The sequence below is a fragment of the Eptatretus burgeri genome, chromosome 14 (genome assembly GCF_056783735.1).
Source record: "Eptatretus burgeri isolate ZD-2024b chromosome 14, Ebu_testis_v1, whole genome shotgun sequence".
In the NCBI taxonomy this organism is placed as follows: Eukaryota; Metazoa; Chordata; class Myxini; order Myxiniformes; family Myxinidae; genus Eptatretus; species Eptatretus burgeri.
In genome coordinates this window covers 11,916,832-11,929,065 of record NC_140974.1, presented here as the reverse complement: position 1 = coordinate 11,929,065, position 12,234 = coordinate 11,916,832, and the positions used below count along the sequence as shown (strand labels likewise).

The following is a 12,234-nucleotide window of genomic DNA, read 5'->3' as shown; positions in this document are numbered from 1 at the left end:
ACGGTGAAGAATCACTTTAAAAATTAAATAATTCTCATATCCGGATCCGGATCTTCAACAAAACGGAATCAGTTCGTCCTTGTCACAGACCGAACTTGTCCACAAAATTTCATCCGGATCCGTCCACAACTTTTTGAGATATCTCGTGAATCCACCGTTGTGTTGCGGCTTTTAATTTAAGAGACACATTGCCACTGGACATGGACATTGGACAGTGTTCCATCTTTGTTCAGGTAGCACATGCAAATCCTTTGGCTCCAGGTGAGATAAGTCATGAGGGAGAGCTGGTTAATAAAATACTACACATGTTCTTTACCGTTAGATTAAAGTATCGGGGTAAAATTTATACCGATGACATTATTAACAAGTCGGAAGGCAGTCCTCGTAATCTATCTGCTCGACCCCCAGTGTTGAAGCATCGGTGATTTAGTAGTTCCAAGCAATGCTGGTTATTCAAGGTTTTACATAAAATCTCTTCTTTGGAAAGATAACGTTAGTTTATAGTCTTTTTGCACTGAAAATTAAATGTGAATCAGTCTGGTAGTTATCATGCGTTCTTGATTGTCCCTTTAGTATTTGTCAAAAACCGATTTCTGTCGTGATCAACAAGTTTTCATGTAATCTTAATTTATAATTTTATACACCTGTATTTTTGACAATCATTTTGATGCTGTAGTCAATATTTCATGTTATGCTGGATTAATAATTGTGTTTGTACGTGTCTTCCATTCATATTTGGTTGAATGACCACACAACCTCAATTAAGTAAAAGCATTCACCATTTCCACTGAAGTTGTTCTGATTTTCTTTGCTTTATACATTACAATGCATTTGATGAGCATAACCGAGTGTAATTCGGCGAAACGTAATAATGTCACAAATTAGAATAATATATAATGTGATGAAACCAAAAGTTCAAACATGAGCAGGCAAGTTGGTGATTGGTTCACATCGAAATAGAAGAGTGTGGCTTTCAAATCGTTCTTGATATTAAATGGGGAACATGAACATGGGTGGACAGGCACCCCTTGATCGTGGAATCATGCCCAATGCAAAAATAACAAGTGTCCACTGATTATATATTTATATATATATATATATATATATATATATATATATATATATATATATATATATATATATATATATATATATATTGTTATGGCCAGGGGTCGGGTGAGAAGACCACAAGGGGGGGGGGAGCTATCTCGGCTCCCACTAGATTCCCCGGAATTGTAGGCTGTCGCACACGGATAATTCCGTGATGCAGCGGGTCCCTTAACCGACCGTGGACGCCAATAACTCAACAATGCGACTTAGGGTCCTCCGTCGAGTTAATCCGGTTACCTAAAAATAACCACGTGATTTAATTACCGGTGAACACGCCCTTGGTATGCCTTGTCCGAACCAGATCACTCCACCAGACCAAATCACTTTACCGGATCGGATGCAGCCGAGCGACACTGCCAAAGATGTTCTGGCTAAGAGGAACGGATCGTTGGGAATAAAGTCCCGGTGAAGCGAGGATTTGGACCATGCTGGATCAATGAAAGAAAAGACAAAAACGAGCAGGGAACATTCCAAATAATTATTTATTTACAAGCAGGTGAGGAAAAGTATGTGGTACGATCATTAGATTTATTGGGGTGTACAAGCAGAGATAGGGAAGAAAGGTGTGGTGCGGTAATAACAAGCAACTTGTGAAAGCGGACGCAGAGCAGACCTAATCCGAAAATAATAATAACAATCTTCTGCAGGCTTACTTACATAGACAGGTGCCAGAACACACACACACACACACACACACACACACACACACACACACACACACACACACACACACACACACACACACACACACACACACACACACACACCGACACGACACGACACGACACGACACGACACGACACACGCCCACAAACACGACACGACACGACACGACACGACACGACACGACACACACAGAAAACCTGATGAAGAGGATTTGAAGCAACACAGGAGAGGAGTTGAGGCGACGGTCTCTCGGTCGCGCCGCCAATACGTTTGGGGGGAATGCTCCATGGTGCGGTACCCCCCTGACAGCTGGTGCGTCGTCTCTTGCTTTGGGCAGCTCCCGTGGGGTGTGAAGGAGCGGCTTGAGTTGGGAGGGTGGAGTCCAGAGCGAGTGTATGGAGTGGTCGGTGGGACCAGGTGAGTGGGTGGAGTCAGCATCATGTGGGCAGAGAAGAGGAGTCCAGCGATGACGACAGAAGGCGGAGTCGAAATCCAGCTTGAGCGGGAGAGGCAGGGCAGAGAGAGAGCAAGGGTCCTACTCTGACCTCTATATTCCCCGTGGCGCAGGGAGGGGACATCCTGAAGTGGCGTGGGGTGAGGAAGGAGGAACCCTGAAGTGGCGCGGGGTGAGGAAGGAAGCACCCTGAAGGGGCGCGGGGTGAGGAAGGAGGCATCCTGAAGGGGCGCGGGGTGAGGAAGGAGCACCCTGAAGGGGCGCGGCGTGAGGAAGGAGCACCCTGAAGTGGCGCAGGGTGAGGAAGGAGGCATCCTGAAGTGGCGCGGGGTGAGGAAGGAGAACCCTGAAGGGGCGCGGGGTGAGGAATGAGGAACCCTGAAGGAGCGCGGGGTGAGGAAGGAAGCACCCTGAAGGGGCGTGGGGTGAGGAAGGAGGCACCCTGAAGGGGCGCGGGGTGAGGAAGGAGGCACCCTGAAGGGGCGCGGGGTGAGGAATGAGGAACCCTGAAGTGGCGCGGGGTGAGGAAGGAAGCACCCTGAAGGGGCGCGGCGTGAGGAAGGAGCACCCTGAAGTGGCGCGGGGTGAGGAAGGAGGCATCCTGAAGTGGCGCGGGGTGAGGAAGGAGAACCCTGAAGGGGCGCGGGGTGAGGAATGAGGAACCCTGAAGGAGCGCGGGGTGAGGAAGGAAGCACCCTGAAGGGGCGTGGGGTGAGGAAGGAGGCACCCTGAAGGGGCGCGGGGTGAGGAAGGAGGCACCCTGAAGGGGCGCGGGGTGAGGAATGAGGAACCCTGAAGTGGCGCGGGGTGAGGAAGGAAGCACCCTGAAGTGGCGCGGGGTGAGGAAGGAGGCATCCTGAAGTGGCGCGGGGTGAGGAAGGAGAACCCTGAAGGGGCGCGGCGTGAGGAAGGAGCACCCTGAAGTGGCGCGGGGTGAGGAAGGAGAACCCTGAAGGGGTGCGGGGTGAGGAAGGAGAACCCTGAAGGGGCGCGGGGTGAGGAAGGAGAACCCTGAAGGGGCGCGGGGTGAGGAAGGAGGCACCCTGAAGGGGCGCGGGGTGAGGAAGGAGGAACCCTGAAGGGGCGCGGGGTGAGGAAGGAGGCACCCTGAAGGGGTGCGGCGTGAGGAAGGAGGCACCCTGAAGGGGCGCAGGGTGAGGAAGGAGGAACCCTGAAGCGACGCGACGTCACACGAACCGGGCGCTCTGATTGGCCCCGGCCTCGATGGCCGGAAGCTGCAACATTCCACTTCTGACAAGGTGACCCCGAGCCGTAAAAAAATGTCTCGCTCCGACCCCACGACATGATACGAATCGCCCACACCGAACTCGGCGTCATGAACTGCCTTGCACGAACCCCCGGGCCAGGCCCCGAGTCACGACCGGCCGAGGGTGACGTCGGTCCCGCATGCCCGGGCACCTCCCACTCGCGCTGATCAGCGGTTGCTCCGTGATGCGTCACGCGGCCCGAGCGATCCGGACTACACAGCACGGAGCACGGAGCACGGAGCACGTCTCTGCCTGGCGACATTTGTTGCCGTCGTGTTGAGCGAAGACCGACGGTAAGAATGATGTCATTGTAACCCCACGCGCAGACCCTGCGGTGTACGAGGTGGACCAAACGTGTGTGTTATTCGGGCCTCGTTCTTCACGGTGACCAAGTATCGCGGGCTGCGCGCGTTTTTCCCGCCATTAAACACGTTTCGTGCAGGACGCGCGGATCCGCCATTCCCCACGTATGTAAAACTATGCGAATTAAAATATCGATACAAGTCGATGTCGAAATCATGAAATCCAGAAATGTGTTGAACAGAACGAGCCGCTCGTGTCGTGTTCTGTACAACGGCGAGTTGTTGTTGTTGTTGTTTTTGTTTTTTCGATTATCGGCCTCGATTGAGGGATCGCTTGAGGACTGGTTCTCTGTACCGTCGATACTCATGTGGTGTTCGAGCGCCTCCTCCATGCCCCCTCCCCCTCCCCCACAGAAGTTAGTTTGTAGTATCTCTGTATCTTCGCAGCCGCGTGTGGACTGAAGGTTACCAGGTTACCAGTGTTTAAGGCAGGGGTCGGGAACGTGTGGCTCGCGAGCCAGGTATGGCTCTTTTGATGATTGCATCTGGCTCGCAGATAAAATTGGAGTTTGAAACTTGGAAAGCCCAATATTTCTCGCAGAAGCTTTACCTATAGTTTGAATGGTGTCGTGCTTCATTCACGTGCAGGGCTGAACTTGGCAGAAGGAGAGAAGAAAAAACACCTCCGAATTGTCTGAAGCGGTTTTTGTTTCGTCCAGTCATGCGGCCGACGCGAGTAGTGATTTCGGTTCCTCCAATGACGTGCCGCCGCCGAGACGCGTCACGGAATTCATCTCGACCAATCACGCGCCACCGCTGAGGCGACTCGTGATTTCGGTTCCTCCAATGACGTGCCGCCACCGAGACGCGTCACGGAATTCATCTCGACCAATCACGCGCCACCGCTGAGGCGACTCGTGATTTCGGTTCCTCCAATGACGTGCCGCCGCCGAGACGCGTCACGGAATTCATCTCGACCAATCACGCGCCACCGCTGAGGCGACTCGTGATTTCGGTTCCTCCAATGACGTGCCGCCGCCGAGACGCGTCACGGAATTCATCTCGACCAATCACGCGCCACCGCTGAGGCGACAGCATCCCAGAGTCGGCCGGCCGCGCCGCACCTCTCGAGTATGTCAGCCCGTGCGCAAGCCAGCCAGACTCACTTGGGTCAACATCTCCCTCTCTCTCATTTGCTCAAAGCTAACCCTTCGACGAAGAAGATGGCGAAAAGAAAAAAAGATGAGGAGTATCGTACATTTCAGGACGAATGGGCCGAAGAATTCGCCTTTGTGGAGAGAGCAGGTTCTGTGGTGTGTCTAATTTGCAATGACAAAATTGCATCGATGAAACGGTCGAATATAAAGCGGCACTTCGACACGCGCCATGCTACCTTTGCATCAAAATACCCTACGGGAGACAGCAGAAAGAAAGCGTGCCAAGAGCTACTGAGCAGGGTGCAAGCCAGCCAGCAGCAACTCCGCGTATGGACCCGGCAAGGTGACTATAATTCCGCCAGCTTTGCTGGATCTTTAGCAATAGTGAGGAACGGAAAACCATTCACAGATGGCGAGTATGCAAAAACGTTCATGCTGGATGTCGCCAATGAACTTTTTGATGATCTTCCGAACAAAGACAAGATAATCAAACGGATACAAGACATGCCTCTGTCGGCAAGAACTGTTCATGATCGTACCATCATGATGGCAAACCAAGTGGAGGAAACGCAAGTGAAGGACATAAATACAGCGCCGTTCTTTTCCCTGGCTTTGGATGAGTCAACAGACGTAAGCCATCTGTCGCAGTTCAGTGTGATTGCAAGATATGCTGCTGGTGATACACTGCGCGAAGAAAGTCTTGCTGTTCTGCCAATAAAAGGGTCCACAAGAGGTGAGTATTTATTCATGTCTTCAATGGAGTTCGCTCAAGAAAAAAATCTACGAATGGATAAACTTATCTCGGTGTGTACTGATGGTGCTCCGTGTATGGTGGGGAAAAACAAAGGATTTGTGGCGCTTCTCCATGAACATGAAAATAGACCCATCCTAAGTTTCCATTGCATTCTACACCAGGAGGCACTTTGTGCTCAGATGTGTGATAGGCAGCTTGGCGAAGTGATGTCGCTGGTCATTCGTGTGATCAATTTTATTGTTGCCCGAGCCTTAAATGGTCGCCAGTTTAAAACACTGCTGGATGAAGTTGGAAATAACTATCACGGTCTGCTTTTGCACAGCAATGTGCGTTGGTTGTCAAGAGGGAAGGTGCTTAGCCGTTTTGCGGCTTGCCTGAACGAAATCCGGACTTTCCTTGAAATGAAAGGGATTGAGCATCCTGAGCTAGCCTAAACTGAGTGGCTCCTCAAGTTTTACTATCTCGTGGATATGACTGAACATCTGAACGAGCTCAACGTGAAAATGCAAGGCATTGGAAATACAGTGTTATCCCTTCAACAAGCCGTGTTTGCTTTTGAAAACAAGCTGGAGCTCTTTATCATGGATCTTGAAACAGGTCGTTTACTACATTTTGAAAAACTGAGACAATTTAAAGATGCATGCACAGCAAGTGAGCCCACTCAAAACTTTGATCTCCACCAGTTAGCTGGCTTCACGTCCAGTCTCCGACAGTCATTCAAAGCATGCTTTGGAGAATTTCGTGAGCACACTCGTCTTTTTAAGTTCATCACCCATCCAAACGAGTGTTCACTGAACACAGCCGACCTGAGTTACATTCCTGGTATCTCCGTCAGAGATTTTGAAGCAGAAGTGGCTGACCTGAAGGCCTCAGACATGTGGGTGAATAAGTTCAAGTCACTGAATGAGGATTTGGAAAGAATCGCACGACAGAAAGCAGAGTTGGCGAGCAAGCACATGTGGACAGAAATGAAAAAACTTCAATCCGAAGACGAGCTGATTATCAAAACTTGGAACGCGCTTCCTGTCACATACCTCACACTGCAGCGTGTGAGTATTGCTGTATTGACCTTGTTTGGATCTACGTATGCATGTGAGCAGTCATTCTCACATCTTAAAAACATCAAGTCCAACCTACGATCACGTCGAACGGATGAAAGCCTCAACGCTTGCATGAAGCTTAACCTCACCAAGTACCAACCAGACTACAAAGCCATCAGCAAATCCATGCAGCACCAGAAGTCCCATTAATGGTGAGTATTATAACAACATTATTTAAAAGAATAAATTCAGAGGCTTATTATACTCACATTTAGTTGAATTCAGTCTTAAAATATATTATATGGCTCTCACTGAAATAGATTTCCAAATATTTTGCTTTAATGGCTCTCTGAGTCAAAAACGTTCCCGACCCCTGGTTTAAGGTGTGTTGTTTCTTCCCTCTCCTCGGGATGTGTTCCGTGTGGGCGTCGTGTTCAGTGTTCAGTGTTCAGTGGTGAGTGTGATTTATACAGAGGGGTTTCCGGTGTGATGCTTGCTTGGCCTTTACTGAGGTGCCATCTCACAGCGTAGGACGCACGTGACTCAGATTTACCTCAGGAATAATCAGAAAAGAAGAGTCGGGATGAAATTAGAAATGAAATGAAGAAGGAATGATGTAAACAAACCGAGCTATGAGATCCTCGCAACGCATGCCCCTGTTGTCATACGAGACAAAAGGGAAGGGACAATCTACACGTATATTAATGGAATATCTGTCTGCAGACCACTATATGTTGTGTGCCATTGTCTTGAAGGCATCCGGTTCCTCGAACTACAAATATATATATATATATATATATATATATATATATATATATATATATATATATATATATATATATATATATATATATATATATATATATATATATATATTGTTAGCACCAGATTTACACAAGGATTCACGAGGAACTTTGGTGCAGGAGAATTCGGCCCATCATACCCATGCCGCACCAATCCCAGTGTCGTTACCCATCCACACAGAAGCATGTGCACAACTCGAGGGGGAGCACTCACTAGAGTGCAAAACCTCCGCCGCCAATCCTGCTGGGTCACTTAAGTGAACCTGATATCCGATTCATTGTCGGTCAAAACGGATCAGACTGCACTGAACCACGATTGAATAACTAAACTAGATCGACGCGCATGTAGAAATGTCTTAGCTCCAATTATCTTCAACATATATCGTACCGACCAACCCTACCGATTCGCGCGGTCGCCTCCCAATTTTCTATAGCTCCCAACGCATACCGCATTTGGAAATTGTTATTGGAAAAAAATTAATAGTTGTGTTTTTTTCAGTTTTGCGTTCGTTTCTCACTGCCAAGATCGTATCACACGCGGCTGCTTCTACATTCTACAAGACTCGTGCCTGACCTTGATTTCTCATCTCGTCAGCGATTGGTTATTGCTTCCAAACTAAGCATGACCAATCAAATGGGACGACAGGAAACGGCGGGCATTCATTTCAAGACAATGCGCCATTTTCCATTCATGATCAAAGACTGCAGTTAACAGAGAGGACTCATCGCTTCAGTGCACGACAACAATGCAAACACCAGAAAAGAAAAAAACCACCCCCACGCTGGGTCAACAAGTTTAAGCCAAGTTGGACAACAGAGTTCAAGTGTATCAAGGCTTCGCATAAGGGAGACGGACATGCCTTCTGTGATACGTGTCGATCAGACTTCTCCATCAGTCATGGGGGATACAACGACTTGAGTCACCACATCAGCACAGGGAAACACGAGCAACTACCGCGCGCGGTGGCAACCACATCAAAAATATCCTTCCAGCCGGTGCGAGAGATGCCGACTTCAATCAACGCCGAGGTTTTATTTCAAGGACTGTTGATGGAGCACAATTTGCCTCTGGCCCTAAATGACCATTTCTCCAAGCTGGTACCGCGGATGTTCCCCGACAGCGAGATCGCGTGTCAGTATGCATGTGGTCGTACCAAGGCGACTCGTGTTACGTGCACCATCGCGGGTCAGTCAGTTGATCGCATCAAGCAAAATGTCGGCCAGAATGATCTGATGTTTACCCCAGCAACGGATGGAAGCAGTGATGATGAGGACGAGTTTTTTTCCCAGTCTTGATCACCCATGAAGATCAGATAACGGGCCCAATCGTAACATCATTTCTCGACATGCCAGGAGTGAATTGTGGTCAAAAATACAGATTGGTGAGTAGATCAGCCATGTTAAGTTTTCTCTTTTTCACTCTAAAAATATGTTGATATATTTCAGCTAACTGTGGTCTCAAAATGCAGGAGATTGCTCCATTTTGCTTCATTTTTTTGAAAATTCTCTGAGGGGGGGGCATGCCCCCGGACCCTCCTTGGGACGCGTGTGACGCAGTCGCACACCAGCCTACCGCTTTTCCTTCAAAAAGGGTTGGCAGGTATGCATATATGTGAGCGACATGCCTTGTACCAACTCCAGAAAGTTTGCCCACACGGATGATCTTGCCCTTGCTACCCAAGTAATCAACCTTGAAGATCTCAGTAGCTTGACGATCTGTCCCTGGACTTAAAGGTAATGGAGCAATACTTCATCTACTGGCAGCTTCACCCAAACCCAACTAAGACTACAGTTACCGCTTTCCATCTCAGCAACCGACTGGCTAACAGCAAACACCAGGTTTTCTTTTGTGGCAAACCAGTCAAGAACAAACCGTTCCCCAATACCTTGGAGTCATCCTTGATCGCAGCCTCACATTCTGTGAACACCTAAAGCAGGGCACAGAATAGATCAAGACCAGGGGAAAGATCATCCAAAATCTCACCGGTAACACCTGGGGATCAGGTGCACGCACTCTTCGCACCGCTAGTCCTGCTCTTGTGTACTCTGCAGCAGAATACTGTTCTCCTGTTTGGGCAGAGAGCAGCCACAGAAAGCACTTGGACACTGTTCTGAAAACACTGATGTGGATAATCAGTGGTACAATGAAAGCATCACCCATGCAGTGGCTCCCAGTTTTGTCTCACATCCCACCCCCTGATATGTGCCAGAAGGCAAGAATATTGAGAGTTTGATTGCAACAAAGTCAACCAAGACCTTCAAATCCATGAAGACCTGCAGAATCTACCAAATACGCGACTCATGTCACGCAAACCTTTTCTGTGGCTCTGGAAATGTTTTGAGTGATGTGGGGTTTAACACAAAGGACAAGTGGCCCAATCTCTGGAGAGACAACATTGCTAACAAAGAACTGGTGAGTGATCTGACAGAAGAGCCTTCAGGTTTCAACCTACCCAGAAATAGTAATCTGTGCTCAACAGGATCCGTACTCTCCATGTAAAGGAGACAAGGGATGAAAAGACCATAGCTTTTGATCGGGGACGATCTGAGATGGTGGTGAACAGCTGTCTTGAAGACCTGGAGGAAAGAATGAGATTGAAGAGGATGTGGAAGTTGATTCCACAGTTGGGGTGGGGGGGGGGGAAGACAAATGATTGGAGGTGAGCAGTGATCCTGGATTTAGGTAGTTTCACCAGAAAGAGGTTGATGGCAAGGTGGACTGTGTGAGTGTTGCAGAAACATGGGGTGGGGGGAGGGTGAGGATGCACAAAGTGTGGAAAAAGTAGAGGGGACAAAACCAAAAAGGAGGTGGTGGAAAATATAGAGCATCAACCTGTCTGTGATGGCAAGGTGATCGACCCCACACATTCGGCTTCATTGCAGGAGATTCCAATAATCTTATGTATTTATTCATATGCAGCCTGTGACTGCCTGGCAGCTGTCCCATTCTCTGGGGATGCAGCTGTGCCGCTGATGCATTGCCCCTGTTACCAGCAAGCTGATACTCATTTCACCAACCTTAGAAAGGTGACAGGTTAGGTTGAGTCAACCCAACTGGTGTTAATTCACTGCAACACTAGGGGCTTCAACTCAAGACACGAAGATCTTAAGCCTGCTTCCCGAACAGTTCAGCCCACACCAGGTTTCCCAATGAGCTTGAATGCCTTGGTTTTCACAGCATCAAACTGAGCAAGATGTGAGGCAGGGGAGCCAGCCCAGAGGGAAGAGCAGAGAATCAAGCTGCAGATGAAGAAGGCCTCGTCGGTGGATAGTTCAGATGTGCCAAGGATGGACTTTGTACAGCGGAGGATGCCCAGTTAGCGGATGGCTTTGGAGGCCAACTTTGAAATTTTTTACCCACAAGCTATGGCCTTGCTCCAATCTCTTTTCCGAGTTCTGGATATCTTTTTAATATCGGGTACCCATGCCTGTACACACACCTCCATGTGTATAGTTTGAGCTACTTTTCTTGTCACTGTGTCAAAAAGGAGGTGAGCTGTCAATGCCTCCTTGGAGACCTCCACACTCTCTCTTGAGTTTGGTGGGCCACAGTAATAGCTCCTGCGACATCCCCTCTTGATCTTTCAAGGTCATCTTGTACACAATGCACACAACCCTGGCACAGGTTTGGCCAAAACAAACGGTTTTATGCAGCCAATTATTTAACTTCAGATGACCTTGTATTTTATAATTATAATCTGCCATCTCATATTTCCTGCAAGGGCAGTTGACCCTTGAGGGTAGGTAGGTACATTCACCTTTGCACCGTCTAGCCTTGGTTCGAATCTCTACCTAACTATAAACTGCCATCCTGGTGTTTCACATGCAAGCCAAGTTATCAATGCGTGGCACCATCCATCGGATGGATGTTGAAGCAGAAGACCCATCTGCAACGACTGGATATTAGTGGAAGTTGAAGATCCCCCAGTGTCCTTTGCAGAGTGGACGAGTCATCACTGGCACCCTGAACGAATTACAAATTCCTACCCAAATCACCTTCAGTCGAGCATCAGGCCTGACCTGGTGGTTCATCAGAGACTTGAACCAAAGACCTTCGAAAAAAGGTGAGAACCCTGATTGACGTCCATCCGAGCGACAGAGCACCCACTCCCTACGAAGCACCAATCCGACGGTTCATTAGAGTCGGGTCGAGAATCAAACACAGACTAAAGAGTTCAAAGCTGAGCCTTGTTACCTGTGCACCATACTGTTGTAGGCATTCAGTGGATGTGCACCTTGCTGCTATATAATGAGTTTGGATCAGACGGATGAGTCTTGTTACATCTGCTCGTGCAATAATACAGAACCATAACCATTGCAGCAGATTTATAAACCATCGGGCTTTGTGCAGAAAATGCTTCCAGCCAGCAATGAGTCATTCACAGTATGAAACGCACATTAACGCCGTGTTCTTCGAAATCTCATTCTCACCAAGACTCCGGTCACAAGGCATTGCCCATCGGCGCATCATCTACACCACACACCCACCTCCTTCCACACACCTCTTCAATCCAATGGAACACGTTGTTTATACTCTGAAAGCTCTTTGTTTGGCACTAATCGAATCCAGCGAAGTCATAAACTGCCCTCACTTTCAGGGGGAAATGACAATGAGAACAACAAATGGGCACGATCAGACAATATGGTGCTGTATTTCATTTGTACTTTAATGAAGATGGA

General features: G+C 48.5%; 1 protein-coding gene across 1 annotated transcript in view; it reads left to right on the top strand.

Annotated features, from left to right (window-relative positions):
- The first annotated feature begins 2,836 nt into the window (after nucleotides 1-2,836).
- The window catches only part of LOC147012660 (delta-type opioid receptor-like), a 52,309-nt gene continuing 42,911 nt past the window's right edge, over nucleotides 2,837-12,234 (top strand). The window contains exon 1 of the mRNA XM_085853715.1: nucleotides 2,837-3,791. The gene's annotated coding sequence lies outside the window, so the exon portion shown is untranslated. The remainder of the gene's footprint in view (nucleotides 3,792-12,234) is intronic.